Raw genomic sequence first — 18,606 nt, 5'->3', positions numbered from 1 at the left:
ATTATTGGCACCAACAATAAAACTACCAAATGTGTCACAAGACTTCTGTTTGTAAATAGAGGCTTTAGGGTACGGTATAGAGGCCAGATTATTAAACATAAATTCTGAAGGAGTAGAGTTAAGAGTTCAATACTACAGTAGGTGACTGACGGAAGCAGAAAAAAAATACTCGACAGATAGAAGGGAGGGAGATTTTAGGAGTCGCAGTATTTGCAGAATATTTTCGACAATTTTTACTTGTAAAAAAATTCATTTTACGAGTAGACCAAAAATCATTAATTTGGCTACATTCAATGCAAAATACTTCAACCCGGCTGACACGGTGGATATTGCGTCTGCAAGCATATTCGTATACCCCAATATATATAAAGGGCCGTACAAATATTTTACTAGACTATTTGTCACGAAATCAAGAAAAGGAAGAAAATGTGATAGCAACCATCCAGAACGAACTGGAAGGGGTAGAAATACTGTCTAATGAAAATATTTCGAAGCATCAAAATAAAGATGATTTTTGTTTAGCAATGAAATCCTTTTTATCAAAAGGAGCGGAACTGCCAGAGCACTTTAAACATTTTTTAAAGGATTTAGATAATTTTGATCTGGACGAAAGTAAAAATCTTCTTGTAAAATACCATAGACCATCGCAAGAATATAGAAAAAATGACTTAAAAATTATTCCAGTAATTCCAAAATCTCTGGAAGGAGAATTTTTACAGATGGCACATCCAACGATTGGCTGTCACATGGGAGAAGCAAACCACTATGGGGAGACTGAAGGGAAACTTTTATTTTCCAAAAATGTACTCAAAAGTAAAAGCTTTTATACAAAGCTGCCAAGAGTGCGCCAAACAAAAGTCGCCACCAAAGACCCCTAGGGCTGAATTAGGTCACCCCACCCCACCCCACCCCATCAGGGGTAGGAGAAATAATGGCAATAGACAATTGGGGATCTGGGGGAAGTTTACCAGTTTCCAGGAAAGGAAATAGGTGCGTACTAACCGTAGTAGACCATTTTAATTCATATTTATACGCTTTTCCAATTAAAGTTGAAAAGACAAAAACTATTACGAAAGTTTTGATCAATGACCTATTTGTGGAACACGGGACTTTCTCTAGAGATTCACATAGCGATAATGTGCCATGTTTTAGAGCCAAATGATTAGACGAAATTAAAGAATATCTGGGGGTTAGACGATGGTTTACCTCTTCATATATGGCAGCAGCTAATGGGAAGGTTGAACTTCAGTATAGAGAGTTAGCTTAAATGCTGGGAATACTTGCAAGAGAGTAAAATGATAATGGGGATGAACATTTACCATTTGCAGTCTTTGCGATCAATACGGCTTTTTCACGTACCTTAAAAGAAACGCCATTTTTTTTGCAACATATAAGAGATCCCAGAATTTGTTTAGATGAAATACAAAATGACAGAATATATTACAACCTAGACCAATATAAGCAAGAAATGGTGATGCGAATGAAAAAAGCTATGGAACAAGTTAAAGACAATATGGAAGATACGAAAACAGAACAAAAAGAAAAATATGACAGAACAAGCAAAAATAAAACAAGTTACTGTTTAGAAGATTTGGTTTATGTTTACAAAACTAATCTGGAAGGAACAAAAAAGTTAAAACCGAAATGGGATGGACCCTACAGGATTATAAAAATTCTACCAAATAACTTAAAATATGTTCTAAATCATCAGTAAAATAAATATGAAGAAATAGTGCACATCCCGATGATGAAAGGGATATTGTTCAAAACTTAGAAAAACAGCACCTTAATATCGAAAAGAAGCAAGAGGGGAACCAATCTCATAAATATATATTTGATAATGATATGAATTTATGGCTTATATAATGAAAACTACAGGTCGAACAAGGAGAAGGAATATTTAGCCCTGTCTACAAAAGTTCCACAACAAACAAGAAAAAAAAAGGAAAAGTTCAATAATCATCAGATACTAGCAATGAAAGTGACAGACAAGAGCCTCAAACACAACCTACTGGTTTAAGACATAATAAACCAGAGGTTAGATCCGAATAGGAAGAAAAGTTGGAAGAAACCAAATAAATATCTGATTTTCGTACACTAGACTCACCTAAATTCGTAGCACAAAAATGACTTTTGGAAGAGATGCCATCTACCACACGCAAGGGAACAGAATGCGACACCAAAAATTCTTCGACAAAAACAGATATAGGTAAACCTGGGCTATCCCCAAGAAAGCCTTCTTGAAGAAAAAAATTATGAAGAATAGAAAAGAAACCAAAGCGGCAGCAACAAGTTCCTTTGTCAGCAGCACAAGTCGCTAAAACACGTATGAAAAAGGCCAAACATCAAGAAAGACAACGGTTAAAGATATATGACGAGGCGACAAAAAAACACTCGGACTTAGAGCCTTGAAAGCCACATTATAGAGACAACGGAAAAACTTGCCAATATAACAAAGAAGAAAAGCAAAAATTTGAAGTCCAGAACTTAGACCAGGAAACGGAGAAAGGCAGAACAAGCAGGGCCCCAAGCAGATTAATATTTGAATAAAACAATAATAAAAAAAAAATATTAAATAAAAATCAAACGAGAATAAAAAGCCTCTAAAGAAATATCTAAATTTTCTTTTTAATCGGTATATAAATAACATCAAGTTTTCCTTCAAATATATATCGCCAGTAAAAAAATTATGACCGTCACATTCTAACGCTAAATTAATAGCTCCGATCTGAAGTGACATCATAGGTTCCTGCAAAACTTTTGTTTCCGATACGAGATAAGACTTCGCGAGCGGTATAATGTCAAGACTTGTCAAAACAAATTAGGCTTCGCTTCAAAAAAAAAGGAAATAAGTAAGGCCACGTAACTTTTAAATGGGTGTAGTGAACCTAATTAAATTATACATATTTAGAATCAGCATTAAAAGGCGATTCTTTTGATATGTATATTGAAAAAAAAAATTTGGGGGGGATAATAAAAAAAAAAAAAAAAAAAAAAACCAAGGAGGTTAGTCTACTGAAATAGGGTCATTGGAAGCTAGCAAATTGGGAGTTGAGCTCAACCACTGCTGGCCTCTCGTTGTTAAGTACATGCAATGCATCTGCTGACCTTTGACTCTCTGAGGTGACACATTCAGTTGAATTTAAAAAACAATTGTTTTTGAAGAATTTTTAAATACTTATAATAGGAAAAACAAAAAGAGTTTACATTAAGTGCGCACTACATGTACAATCTAACTGTAATCTTTTTAAAAATAGTAGAAGATATGATAAATTCAACAGCTACCAATAAGGACGGTATACATAAACAAGAAGCCGTAGATAGAATGGGTCACAATTTAAAAGTATAGCACAGCATAAAGCAAAGTTTTTCTCGGGTATAATTAATTTCACATATTAAATAAATTCACAACAAACCATTAACAGAAATTATAGGGCGAGGACATTGCAGGTGAAAAACACCAATGACAGGACCGTTTGCATTTAAAAACAAAAACTGCTTAACGTCTTGTCATTGGGGGGGATCCACCAAACTAACCAAATAGATATTAGAAATATCGGTCAAACTGGAGAAGGTTTGGGCTGAATGTTCGGGTGAAATTCCACGTGCTAAGAAAAAAAAATGGCATGTGGGTAATTTTACCCGGACACTAAACCCATAAAACTTGTAGAACAAGGTAATATTCAAAATATCACGAAAGGGACAAATTACACTCAATGACTGTATAAAACTAAGGCGCAAATTAAAATGAGGAAAAATTCCAGACACGAATAATATATAAAAAAAAATTATAGGGAAACCGCAAAAAGATAAACCCTATATCTAAACAACTTTTAGCACGACATAGGCACTAATTTTTGATAAAATACCAAAGACATGGAGTATGTGTCTGCGATGAAAACCACACAATTTTGTGGAAATCAGGATATCGTAAAACGTACATTTTTATGAATAAATGAGAACTAGAAATTTCGGAGCAAAACTTAATTAAAACCGTTCAAAAAAAAAAATTAGCTGAAAAACTACAGTACTTTTCTACCACAAAAACTTTCGAAGAAAAAAATTTGCATAATTTCAAAAAAAATACAGGTTGCAAAAAATTAGACAAAGACCCCCCCCCTCTTAAAACTAGGGAGATAATGAATTTGACCATAAAATGCAATTAGGATTATAACTTGTTAATGTTATAGAAAAAGAACATGGAATACGTAAATATAGGCTTTAAAAAAAAAGACATATTTTACTGAAAAAGCGGGAAAACACTTGAAAAAACCATTAGGCTCCATTGAAGTAACGAATCAAAAAAAAAGAGAAGGGTTCAAGTTGAAAATATAGCAAGACGGAAGTGAAGTAAAAGAAATTGGGTGACAAAAGGACACAAGTTGGTCGAAAATTTAAGGCAAGACCACTTAAAGTTGGGAAGTTAAAGCGAAAACAGTTATGTTTGCTTATATGTCTTAAAATAAAAAAACTACCATACGTAAAAAAAAGAAATATGGAGATAAGGATATATTCCTTGGAAAAGAACCACCTTTTTACAAAAGGGAAGAGCCTATGGGAAGATTGTAGCTACAAATAAAGAGTGCAGATATACATAATATATTGTTGTGTTTTGTGTTCTTAATAAACCTATTAGATTGAACAGAATCACAAGGAAAACTGCTGTTGAACCTAACAGACGCTTTTAATGGTGATCAAGCACCAAATAGATATTACTGAGGTGAGGGCACAACAAGAAGGTAAAAAGTCAGAAAATTCCATCTCAAGCTTTTTCAAACTGATTTGCAAGCTACAAACTTAGCTATTGTTGAATATATTTTTGAAAAAAAAGATATATATTGTTTTAGAAAAGGATAAACCTTGCATATGTGAATGACTACTGTTAACCCTAGTATTATGCAAAAAAAACTTGTCTCAGGTTTTTGACAACCCTTGAGCACACGTAGCGCGTAGCGCATAGACGTAGTGTGAGTTTTTTTTTGCGCATCGTAGCGCATAGAACTGTAATTACATTTGCAAACTCGTGTTACTAAGAAATGAACAATAAATCGCTCCCCGGAAAAAAAGACTTACCTAGATGGAAATAGAAAGAACCGCTTATTATAAAGGCTTATTAGCCTCAACTTGGGGATATTTCATAACTGCTATCGTGATCATGGGATTAATTCTGTCTGCAAAAACCATAATATATCGCAAAGAAACTTAAAAAAAAAAAAAAAAAAAAAAAAAAAAAAACTTATCTACAAACGCAGACAATTCGATTGGCACTATGATTTCATGAATATGAAAGTAAAAGAGAAATCTATGATTGATATTGAAGAGATTTTATTACTGTGTCAGCAATAATACTTGTTACTAATGTAAATAAATTCGCAATTCGAGTGTTTACAGTAAAAAAAAAAGAAAAAAAAAGAGTTATACCACTTTTTAAGTTGCTTTGCGAAAAATCGACGTTTAAAAAAAAAAAAAATGCTTGATGCTTTAAAGTATTTTTGTTACTTAACATAATTGTGTAAGTTATTACACAATGCTTATAAATATATATATATATATATATATATATATATATATATATATATATATATATATATATATATATTATGTTTTTATCAACTTTAAGTTTTAACTAGTGATTTAATGTTTATGTAAATGTTTGACCTCGAGTCAACGTGTTAAAAATTTTCATTGTGAAATAATCTGTTTAGTATTAAGTTTGAAAGAATAATCAAGTAAGAAACATAACGTTTCGATTTAAGCGGGAAATTATTTTTGAAGTAATTAAAAAAGTGAAGAAAGTAATTAAAAGTTATTAACTTTCGAATGCATTGATATATACGAAAATTGAGTGTTTCATTCTGCTATATATGTAAAAATGTATGCTTTATATGTATACTTATGTGGATATTTATTTTAGATACAGCATTAGCTTTTTTTTGGGGGGAAATCAAATTTTTCGTAGCATCTTTTCGGATCCAATTTTCCTTCAATCATATTTTTTTATACATTTTGGGAAGTAACAAATTTTGAAGACACTTCAAATATATCCTGATACTATCATCGCTTACTCAATGAACTGAAATTTTGGAAACTATAGCGGTAATAGAGACTTTACTACAAGTTCGTCAGAAAGTGAGATAAAAACAGAACTTAATTTAGGCCTAAAAAATATGCTAAATAGCCAAATGGATTATGTTATTGAAATACGTGAAAATGCTTTGTGCTGGAAAAAAAAATATGTGAAAATTAAAAAATCAAAATATTCTGTGTAATTTACCCAAGGCATTTCTAAAACGAAAAATAAACGGTATATTAAACAAATCTAACATATAAATTAAATTATTAATGGGAATTAAATCTAAACTAAAAAAATTCATAAGACATTTATAATAGAAATCTTATTTAAGCAAAACTACTAATATAATATTTAAGCCGCTTGGGGTCAAGTGAAACAGAAGATGCATAGAGTAAAAGAGAGATTGTTAGTCCTATAGACAGATAAAAAGAGAAACAAGGATGAATTTAAAATTGAAATCCTTCGACAAAAAAAAAAAAAAGAACATGGCCAATAATGGACCAGAAACATAACCCTAAGGAAACCCATTGAGGGTAGATGCACATCATGACCCAAAGATGGCAGCAAAATAGCTGTAAACGAAATTAAGTTGTTTTGAAAGTAAAATATTGAGAATTGGGACAATTCTTCTTTAAATGGGGAGTATTGTGGTAAAGCTTTCTAATTTAGTTAATTATTAATTTAGTAAAAATATATAAGACTCAAATATGAATTTTTAAAATACCACTTTTTATTAATATAAGGAACATATCCTGCTAAGTTCTGTTTAACGGAAAATTGAGAAATTACCAATTGCTAGCTATTACGTTGGAAGGTGTGGTTGATAAAAATGTATAAAAGATACATTTTATTGGAAGGGAAAATCTTATATAAAATTTAAGCCGGACTGACCTCTGGTCTTCTTTTTTAGAAATACTTTGGGACTTTGTTTTATCTTCGTGTATCTAGGTATCTATTTATACATTATTGTTGTTTTTTTTAGCATTCTGCTCTATTGAGAACAACAATTCAAAGTACACACAATGCATTTGAATATATCACAGGGTAAATGAATAAATTCTCTATATTTTCGACAAACTATCTACGATCTACTTTTAGCCTCTTGAACATACCCAGTCAGTACGCCTCATTAGTTTGGTCATAGCCTAAGGCACGCTACCAAAGTTTAATTACCTTAGGGCCAGAGTTTATCTCCCCTATAAAGGGAGAATAAAGGCATCTACAACTACAACCCCCCAATACCATAGAATAACACATCACAACAATTGTCTATGTTTGTAATACAAGATCTTGAGTGCGGGGGCTATAAGACAAAAGTACTATATTTCCTATGTATTTTTCCATGTTTCATTTTTGTTTCAACCTTTTTATTCATAAACTGAATCAAAGCTAACAAAATGAAGAAACAGAAAAACACATGGAATATATGTAATTTGGGCTGTATATTTGCAAAGTAGGAGGGTTGGAGGGTAAAATATAGTGGAAGTGCCTTCAAAATGTGAACTAAAATTTTCAATAAATTTAGAGGTTTAGATTAGGCCTACTGACCAACAAATAAGGTGAATATACCACTCAATGCATTAAATCTCTTTCTAAATATAATAGTGTTTTACTTGGAAATTCAATTTTAAGTCTTTTATGGACCTTTGAAGATTTTACTTTTTCTCTTATTTTACTTTTTTTTTCTGATATAAATGGGAGGTAAGTTTAAACTTTACCCCCACCCCTTAATGTACAAATATATACCCTGAATTGGTATATAGGGGTGGGGGTAAAATTCATTTACAACAAAAACGATTATTATATTTGAAAAAAGGCACTGAGTGGTATATTCACTTTATTCGTAAGTTTCCATTTATCCATTTTCAAATGTTCTATATATTTAGGTTAAGTTAGGTTAGCTAGATGGCTCTTGTGTGTTTGTTATAAAATAATTTTCAAGACTTGGAGAATTGACATAAATATTGAAGAATGTGATTAAAAACTGGAAAAACAAGGGAAATAATGAGGATAAAGGTTCTCCCCCTGGATATGTTAACTATATTATTATGCATATTGTGAAGCAAGAATTGTCTTCTTAAAATGTCTCCATATGACCAGGACTGGTCAAACACATATACAAAGAATTGTCATAGCCTAAATATTGAAAAATGTGATTAAAAAACTGGAAAATCAGGGAAAATTGTGATGATAAAGGTTTGTCCCCTGGAAAATATGTTGGTAAATTTTTACCAAATCATATTATTGAGTTAGGAATAAAGTGAATGCACCATTTGATGCCTTTCTTTATGCTGATTATGAATATAATAATCATTTCTATTGGAAATGAATTTCAGCCCCCCCCTTAACCTAACCCCCATATGTGCAAATATAGGTAAATTTTTACCAAATCATATTATTGAGTTAGGAATAAAGTGTATACACAATTTGATGCCTTTTTTATGCTGATTATGAATATAATAATCATTTCTATCGGAAATGAATTTCAGCCCATCCCCCTAACCTAACCCTCACCCACCATGTGTGCAACTATATATCTTGAATTTGAATATATAGGGGGGGGGGGGGCTAAAATTCATTTCCAATAGAATGTTGTTATATTCTTAATCAGCATAAAAAAAAGGCATCAAATGGTATATTCACTTTATTTGAAACTCAATAACATGATTTGGTAAAAAATAACCCAAATATATATCCTGAATTGACATATATAGGGGGGGAGGGGATAAAATTCATGGTTAAGTTCTACCCAATCATATTATTGAGTTAGGAATAAAGTGAATACACTGTTCGATGCCTTTTTGTATGCTGATTATGAATATAACAATCATTTCTATTGGAAATGAATTTCAGCCCCCCCCCTATATATGCCAATTCAGGGTATTTCTACATTAGGCGGGGGGGGTGGGGATAAAGTTTAAACTTACCTCCCATTTACATCAGAAACAAAATTTGCCCCACACCCCCCCCCCCGAATGTGAAAATATATTTCCTGAATTGGAATATATAGGGGGGGGGGGCTAAAATTCATTTCCAATAGAAATGGTTGTTATATTTGTAATCAGCATAAAAAAAAGGCATAAAATGGTATAGGCCTATTCACTTTATTTTAAACTCAATAATATGATTTGGTAAAAAATAACCCAAATATATATCCTGAATTGACATATATAGGGGGGGAGGGGATAAAATTCATGGTTAAGTTCTACCAAATCATATTATTGAGTTAGGAATTAAGTGAATACACTGTTTGATACCTTTTTGTATGCTGATTATGAATATAACAATCATTTCTATCGGAATTGAATTTCAGCCCCCCCCCTATATATGCCAATTCAGGGTAGGCTATATATTTCTACATTAGGGGGGTGGGGTAAAGTTTAAACTTACCTCCCATTGACATCAGAAACAAAATTTGCCCCCACACCCCCCCCCTAATGTAGAAATATATACCCAGAATTGGCATATATAGGGGGGGGCTGAAATTCATTTCCGATAGAAATGATTACTATATTTGTAATCAGCATAAAAAAAGGCATAGAGTGGTATATTCACTTTATGCTTAAGACAATAATATGATTTGGTAGAACTTTATCAAATTCATTTCCTATAGAAATGGTGGTAAATTTCTACCAAATCATATTATTGACTTACCCATAAAGTGAATATACCACTCGATGCCTTTTTTATGCTGATTACGAATATAATAATCATTTCTATTGGAAATGAATTTCAGCCCCCCCTATATATGCAAATTCAGGGTAGGCATTAGGCCTAGCCTATATTTCTACATTAAGGGGGGGCAAATTTTGTTTCTGATGTAAATGGGAGGTAAGTTTAAACTTTAACCCCACCCTCCTTAATGTAGAAATATATACCCTGAATTGGCATATATAGGGGGGGGGCTGAAATTCATTTACAATAGAAATTAGTATTATATTCGTAATCAGCATAAAAAAAGGCATTGAGTGGTATATGCACTTTATGCGTAAGTCAATAATAGCCTATGATTTGGTACAAATTTACCGAAATGGTTGTTATAGGCTATTTGTAATCACCATAAAAAAAAATGTATTGAATGGTAGGCCTATAGGCCTATTCACTTTATTTGAAACTCAATAATATGATTTGGTAAAAATTTGCCAATATTTTAATCAGGATTATTATGCATATATGAAGTAAGAATTGTTTTCTTAACATTTCTCCATATGACCAGGACTGGTCAAGCACTTATATCCAAAGAAGTTATCAATGCTAAATAAGTTATTGAAAAATGGTTAAAAACCTATCACTGGCTAATAGAAAAGTTGTTGAAGAATAATGTGTTCCAAAAAAACTTATTTATAATAATTCCAACCTCATTTATTAGGCCAGTTCCAGTTCCAGAATTTGACCACTGAAATATAATATAAATATAAACCGTTTTCCTAATGTTTCAATTTAAGTGTGCGTTTTTCGTATGCCGTAGAATAAATATTGCACTTAACTTAGCGATTCGAAACATTGCCGTTGACTTTGCCGTAACAGTAACGTCAAATTTGTTGGAAACAGTCTGAATTTGACTCGTCACGGAGATTACTTTTTAATCTCTAACAGTAGACGAAAATTTGTTTTTCATTAAACAAAATGCTTATGTTTTTACTTCAGATCATAGTACCAGAATATATGGATATTTATAATATTTTGTTATGCAGAAATACCCAAAAACTGATCTTGACTTAGAACTGACAACCCAAACATCTTTATAATCACATTGCAATATCAGTAGGCTATCCCCTGGAAAAACTACATTTCATAAAGAGGATCTTAGTTGCCTAATTGTCTTCAAAGTCCTGTGGACATGGTCGGTCCAGCAACAGCGGGAACGAGAACGTTTCAAAAATAAAAGCGAAGAAGAAAGAAATATTACGCTTGAAGAGCAACGCCATCGGAATCTTTGACGCCAACAAACTGTTGTGCAAAGCCAATAAAACCTAAAAAGATGCAGTAAACTATGCAAGTGTTAATTATAAGTAATTGGGACCCTTCAACATCATGTGTACTCATTGTGGAGTCACAAAGTCACATTTTCCAACAAGAAAAGTAGCTAATAAAGGTGATTCAATTGAAGGTTGCCACCTAATTGATGGAATTACATTGCTACCCGTACAATTTACACAACGATTATTTTAGTCAATTATAAAACATCATTTGCCCTCTAAAGAGTTCGACAAACAAATACGAAACTTAAGCTCATGTTTTTTAGCTTCATTCGACATAAGTGATGATCAAGCGATCGACAGTCGCAATACTTACAGCTTCAAAATAGCTGGATAAATTTATCAAAATATTAATTTAGTGACAGACTAAATTAATATTTATTTTTGTGATAAATTTATCAAAATATTAATTTAGTGACAGACCCTTCACTGACCCCTAAAGGTGATTTTGAACCACATGCCACATGTACACAACCAGATATACTTTCCGAGCCCCAATAAAGGTGCTAAAGAATACTTTGCACATCCATTAAACTAAAAGATCCTATGTGCCACTTGTCACGTAAAGTGAAAAGCGACAATGAGGATCAAAATAAAAAAAAGCCCGCCGCGTAGCCGTTGGTCTCCCTGTACTGTATACATACTCAAATCTAAATATATATATATATATATATATATATATATATATATATATATATATATATATATATATATATATATAATATATATATATATATATATATATATATATATATATATATATATATATATATATTAAGTTCCGTTTTTCTTACCACATAAGGCAAGCAGATATTCTTATGGGATTAAAGAATGATTTAAACGTATTTATTGATAATTGGTGCAAGAAGGAGAAAATTATTAAAGATAGATTTCAGAATTGGATAAATTTGATTTTGACTAGTGTAAGAAATAGCCTGTATAGAATTAATCTTACAGATTCTTTGAAAAAACCAATATTTTATAATGCCAATATGAAACAAGCAATTGCTAATATACAGAATGAATTTATAATTGTACCAGTTGATAAAGCTAGTAATAATTTTGCCATAATTTGTCAGAAACTCTTTGGGATATTTTATCAAAAGAGTTACAAACAACAAATACATACGAAAAGGCCCATATGGAGGAGAATAGTTTAACTGAAAATATAGAAGAAAGAATTTGAAAAATTTCAATATTAAAATAAATGATAATGAAAGAAAGTTTCCTTTCTTATATTGGACGATAAAATTTGATAAAAATCCACCAAAACCACGTTTTATTGCTGGGGCAGCAAGGTGTCCAACCAGAATTGCGGCTACTGATCTATCTTTAATTTTAGGAGAAATTAAAAATAAATTTAAAGCATATTGCTCCGGAATTAAAAAATTTTCTAACTTTAACCCATATTGGAGTGTTAATAACTCGTTACAAGTGATAGATTCTTTGGTGAATGTTTCAGCTAAAAGAGTCGATTAATTTGATTTTAATAATTTTTATAAAAAATTTTCACAAAAATTAGTATTCGAAAAATTGAAAACCGTGATAAAGAAATCTTTTCTTTTGTCTTATTAGACAAAAGAAAAGGATTTTTGAAAATTGATACTTTTAATAAAAAAGCCCGATGGACGAATTTCTTTAGAAGCACTATTAATTCAAGATGTTATAGCTTGGATATGGTATGCGATTTATTGGAATTTGTTCTATTTAATACATTTATAAGATTTAGTGGGAATTTATATAAGCAAACTGTAGGTATTCCTATGGGTGGGAATGCAAGTCCATTCATAGCAGACCTGTTTTTAAGTCAATTAGAATATGAATACATGATAAATAAAAATAGCCCAAGCAATGTAAATATAACATTTCAAATAATAAAAGATATCTGGACGATCTCTTGGTAATAAATTGTGCAGAGTTTATTGAGATTTCAAAAAATATTTATCCACAAGAGTTAATTCTTGAGCCTAGCTATGGGATGGGACACTCCGACCATTTCTTAGATTTAAATATTAATATTTCAAATAATAATAAATTAGTTTTTAAATTATATAATAAAACGGATGATTTTAATTTTGAAGTAATTAATTTTCCATATCTTGAAAGTAATATACATTCAAATATTACTTATTCGGCTTATTATTCCCAATTATTTAGGTATGCAAAAATATGCAGTAATTACACAGATTTTAAAAATAGATGTAAAAATCTGAGGGAAAAACTGATCTTAAGAGTTTTTTCAGCCAAAAAAATGAGTCGTCAATTAAAAAAATTTATTTTAATGTATCATGAAATATTAATTAAATATAAAAAAAATTATAAGTAAATAATTAATTTTCTGTTATTCTATTATATCTTGCGCTTTTTTTTTTTTTTTTGGATGTTTGAGTTTCTAGGGGTTTAAAAAAATCTTGAGGATATTTAAATTTGTAATTGGTTACAGATACTAATAAAATATACATCTGGACATGTCTTCATTTGTTCCAGAATGGTCTCTTTCAGTGACCTCTGGGATTTTACTATGGAAACATTGAAACACTTTTTGTATGTAATTTTTAATAGCTTGACTAGTATGCATGTATTTCACAGGTTTTACCTGACACAGGGTTACCATATAGATCTTATGGTAGAGGCGCCACCGTGCTTGGTAAAGAATGTAAAGCCTCGAAACCCGTTAAGGCCGGTGGTATTTCTTCTGATGAGCCCTAAATGGAAGGTTTTACTTGGAAATATTTTGCTAGATTTAAGGTGCTTTTGCTGGTAAATTTACAACGACTTACATTTATTGATGACAACTTTGCATGGATTTGGACTTTTCTATTTGGTTGATGGTTTGGGTATATTGTTTGGTCCTAGGTAGTTGGATGGATGTGTAAGGTGAGAGCCTAGTTCAAGTGCACATTTGTCTCAATTGCTGGATTAGGACGACAGTTTTTTTTTTTTTTTTTTTTTTTTTTTTTTGTTTTTTTTTTTATGTCAATGTAATTACACTACATATATATACATATATATATATATATATATATATATATATATATATATATATATATATATATATATATATATATATATATATATATATATATATATATATATATATATATATATATATATATATATATATATATATATATATATATATATATATATATATATATATATATATATATATATATATATATATATATATATATATATATATATATATATATATATATATATATATATATATATATATATATATATATATATATATATATATATATATATATATATATTTATATATTACCCTCCAGTCACTTTTGAATAACAAAAAGGGCACAAGCCCTTCTAATATCCGATAGAATAGGCGTTTTTCGAAGTTTCTACGAAAACAAATGGCCATGTTAAAATTTCTATCAGAAGCACTACGGGAAAATACGAGGTTAGGGGGGGGGGGTATTCACCCTCCGATCACCTTGAATCTAAAAAAGGGCACTAAAACTTTTGATTACCAATCCAATGAGCACCGCCTCCGAAGTTTATAGGATCACCCTGTTTATATACATCTTATATACCCCCAGGCCATAACGTACCTTGCCTGAGGGCTAGAAGGAGGGGGGGTTATCCCAAAAAACAAAATTTGTGGTCCTTTCAATTGTGCCGAACAAAACGACTATCTCAAAATTTTGAAGGGATGTGTTTGGGGAAATGGTGGGTGTGGGAGGGGGGTTAGTTGCCCTCCAATAACTTTCGACTATTAAAAAGGGCACTGGCCCTTTTCAATTTCCAATCGAATAGCTGTTTTCGAAGTTTCTGCGACAAAAAATGGGCATCTCAAAATTTCTATCAGATGTATTTCGGGAAATTATAACGTAAGGGGGGGGATGCACCCTCCGATAACTCTGAGTCTTAAAAAGGGTACTGGAACTTCTTATATGCCCCCAGGGAATAACTTACAACTCTTACCCTGAGGGGTATGGAGGAGTTGCCATCCTCAAAGACATGATTTTCGGATCTTTCAATTATGAAGAATAAAATGGGCATCTTACAATTTTATTGAATGTGTTTGAGGAAATGGTGGGCGTGGGAGGGGGGTTAGTTCCCTTCAATCATTTTGGAAATCATAAAGAGCACTAACCCTTTTAATTTCCAATCAAATGAGATCAGTTCAAAGTTTCTAAGACAATAAATGACCATCTAAAAATTTCTATCAGATGCATATCGGAAAAATATGATGTGGGGGGGGTATCCCCCCTTCCTTCACTCTGATTCTCAAAAAGAACATTAATAGTTCTTATTAGCAATTAAATGAGCCCCCTCCGAAATCTTATACGGTCAACCCTTATATATAAATCTTAAATGCTCCAAGGGCATAACTTACAACCCTTGCCCTAAAGGCTTTGGAGGGGGGTTTGTCATCTTCGACTACATAAATTTTGGATCTTTCAACTACGTTGAACAAAACTCTATTTCAACATTTTGATTGAATGTGTCTGGGGACATGGTGGGTGTGGGAGGGGGGTTTGCTGCCCTCCAGTCACTTTCGACAGCTAAAAAGCGTACTAGGCTTTTCAATGACAAGTCCTTCTATACTAAGCGCCCTGATCTAAGACAAAAATAATAATAATACATTATACCCACATCGCTCTTTACTTAGGCAGCGCTATTGCGCAACCTATGATATTCCATCAAATAGGCTAGGGAGGAAAAGACTTTCCTGGACTTAGATTATCTTCATGATTTAATCATCCTAGATAAAAGCGGGGGCAAAATAAATGACCTTTTAGAGGTTTTGCAAGTTTAGGGTGCTAGGATAGGTCTAAAAATTGTTGTTAAGAAGACTAAGTTGCTAAGGCTAGGAAAAAGTTACGATGGAAAAGGTCACATTGGGCAACAAACAGATTGATCAGCTTCACTTACCTTGGTAGTATTATTAGTAAAGACAGTGGAAGCAGTAAAAGTATTGAGGCAAAATGTTTCCAGTATTGAGGGGGTTTAATGTCAGTCTTTACTTTTATAAAGACACCGTAAACAAAAAACATTCCAGACACCGTTTCCTAGGGGCTAGAGAGGAACAAACTTTTCCTCCCTAGCCCTTGTGGGGGCGAAATGAATGAAATTTTAGAGGTTTTGTAAGTTCAGGGTGCTAGAATAGGTCTAAAAGTTACTGTTAAGAAGACTAAGTTGCTAAGGCTAGGAATTTTTTAAGATGAAAAGGTTACATTGGGCAACAAAATGATTGATCAGCTTCACTTACCTTAGTAATATTATTAGATTCTCAAAAAGAACATTAATAGTTCTTATTAGCAATTAAATGAACCCCCTCCGAAATCTTATACGGTCAACCCTTATATATAAATCTTAAATGCTCCCAGGGCATAACTTACAACCCTTGCCCTAAAGGCTTTGGAGGGGGGTTTGTCATCTTCGACTACATAAATTTTGGATCTTTCAACTACGTTGAACAAAACTCTATTTCAACATTTTGATTGAATGTGTCTGGGGACATGGTGGGTGTGGGAGGGGGGTTTGCTGCCCTCCAGTCACTTCCGACAGCTAAAAAGCGTACTAGGCTTTTCAATGACAAGTCCTTCTATACTAAGCGCCCTGATCTAAGACAAAAATAATAATAATACATTATACCCACATCGCTCTTTACTTAGGCAGCGCTATTGCGCAACCTATGATATTCCATCAAATAGGCTAGGGAGGAAAAGACTTTCCTGGACTTAGATTATCTTCATGATTTAATCATCCTAGATAAACGCGGGGGCAAAATAAATGACCTTTTAGAGGTTTTGCAAGTTTAGGGTGCTAGGATAGGTCTAAAAATTGTTGTTAAGAAGACTAAGTTGCTAAGGCTAGGAAAAAGTTACGATGGAAAAGGTCACATTGGGCAACAAACAATTTGATCAGCTTCACTTACCTTGGTAGTATTATTAGTAAAGACAGTGGAAGCAGTAAAAGTATTGAGGCAAAATGTTTCCAGTATTGAGGGGGTTTAATGTCAGTCTTTACTTTTATAAAGACACCGTAAACAAAAAACATTCCAGACACCGTTTCCTAGGGGCTAGAGAGGAACAAACTTTTCCTCCCTAGCCCTTGTGGGGGTGAAATGAATGAAATTTTAGAGGTTTTGTAAGTTCAGGGTGCTAGAATAGGTCTAAAAGTTACTGTTAAGAAGACTAAGTTGCTAAGGCTAGGAATTTTTTAAGATGAAAAGGTTACATTGGGCAACAAAATGATTGATCAGCTTCACTTACCTTAGTAATATTATTAGTAAAGACAGTAGGAGTAGTGAAAACGTTGAAAGTATTGAGGCGAAACGTTTCCAGTATTGAGGGGGTTTAATGTCAGTCTTTACTTTTATAAAGACACTGTAGACCAGAAATATTCCCAAAATTCAAGAGGGATTAAGGATCAATTCATGGCTCATGCGACCATGAGGTGGATGTGGAGATGAGTAGTATCCCCATAATACATCCTGGAATATCCCTAGGGACTACTCTTTTCATCCATTAATCAGGAAGAAGGTTTAACGGCACAAAAAGAAAGTTTAACTGCGAATTCTTGTTTCTAGAGGTCCCGCGACACCATGTTTCCGTGACATACCTGGCAAGATTCCCACAACACCCTGGATTTTAACAAGACTCTGTTTTAAAGTCATCTCGGCTTTAATGCGCACGCCCTGTGACGTCGCGCAACACACCTCCGGCTCCCATAATATAATTCCGTGACATCCCTGGCAGATTTTTCATAGAATTTCTGCAACGCCCCCTGTATTCCCGTGACATCACAAGACACACCCCCGGTTCCCATAAAATATTCCATGACATGCCTGACAGATTTTTCATAGAATTTCCACAATGCCCCCTGGGTTCCCGTGACGTCAAATGACACACCCCTGTGTATATGGGAGCAGGCTGGATGTGTTTAGCTGGCTAGATTTCAAGGGCATGTCCTGTTCCCGTGACATGACAAATCCTTGTTTCCACGACACTGATAGCAAGATTCTCACAATATAATTCCAAGACATCCCTGGCAGATTTCCATAAATTTTGAATGGTCCCAGTTTCAAGCAGCGTACACTTTGCCTAATGACGGCGTGCATGTGGGTGCTGCGTAGTGACAGGGCACATCTCAAGTAATGGCAATGCACACACCCCTGTCACATAATACTTTTTTGAGATTTTATTTTCGTCGAAACATTCAAGGCGTTTTTTTTTCTTTTTTTTCTTTAGTTCTTTGTCCTCGGTAGGACTCCAAAGGTCAATACCCAACCAATAGAGCAACGCCCCAAGCTCCAGGACCAACAGACTATTTCAAATATTTTGTCCTGGCTAATATATTCTAGAAATAGCCTACTCCCTGTGAGAGAAATTCCCATTTTCGCGCATGCTAGAATGACGTTTTTCTTATACCTGTAATATTTGGCACGCAGATGGAGAATATCTATTTCTAGAAATTCTGTTAATTAAGTGTTGTTTTTTAGGGAGTTATACCCAATAATATTGTGGATTGTTCTTAATGTATTTTACTAATAAAGGCGAAAAGGGACTAAAAGTTGCTTAA

General features: G+C 32.8%; 1 protein-coding gene across 1 annotated transcript in view; it reads right to left on the bottom strand.

The window, feature by feature from the left end:
• The window catches only part of LOC148947182 (general transcription factor 3C polypeptide 1-like), a 193,899-nt gene extending 183,369 nt beyond the window's left edge, over positions 1 to 10,530 (bottom strand). Inside the window, exon 1 of the mRNA XM_089096918.1 lies at positions 10,431 to 10,530. The gene's annotated coding sequence lies outside the window, so the exon portion shown is untranslated. The remainder of the gene's footprint in view (positions 1 to 10,430) is intronic.
• Positions 10,531 to 18,606: the final 8,076 nt, after the last annotated feature.

This window comes from Artemia sp. Qi Xiang Cuo, chromosome 11 (assembly GCF_049724085.1).
Source record: "Artemia sp. Qi Xiang Cuo chromosome 11, ASM4972408v1, whole genome shotgun sequence".
Lineage (NCBI taxonomy): Eukaryota > Metazoa > Arthropoda > Branchiopoda > Anostraca > Artemiidae > Artemia > Artemia sp. Qi Xiang Cuo.
The sequence above is the reverse complement of the archived record's forward strand: the minus strand, read 5'-3'. Positions and strand labels throughout refer to the sequence as shown.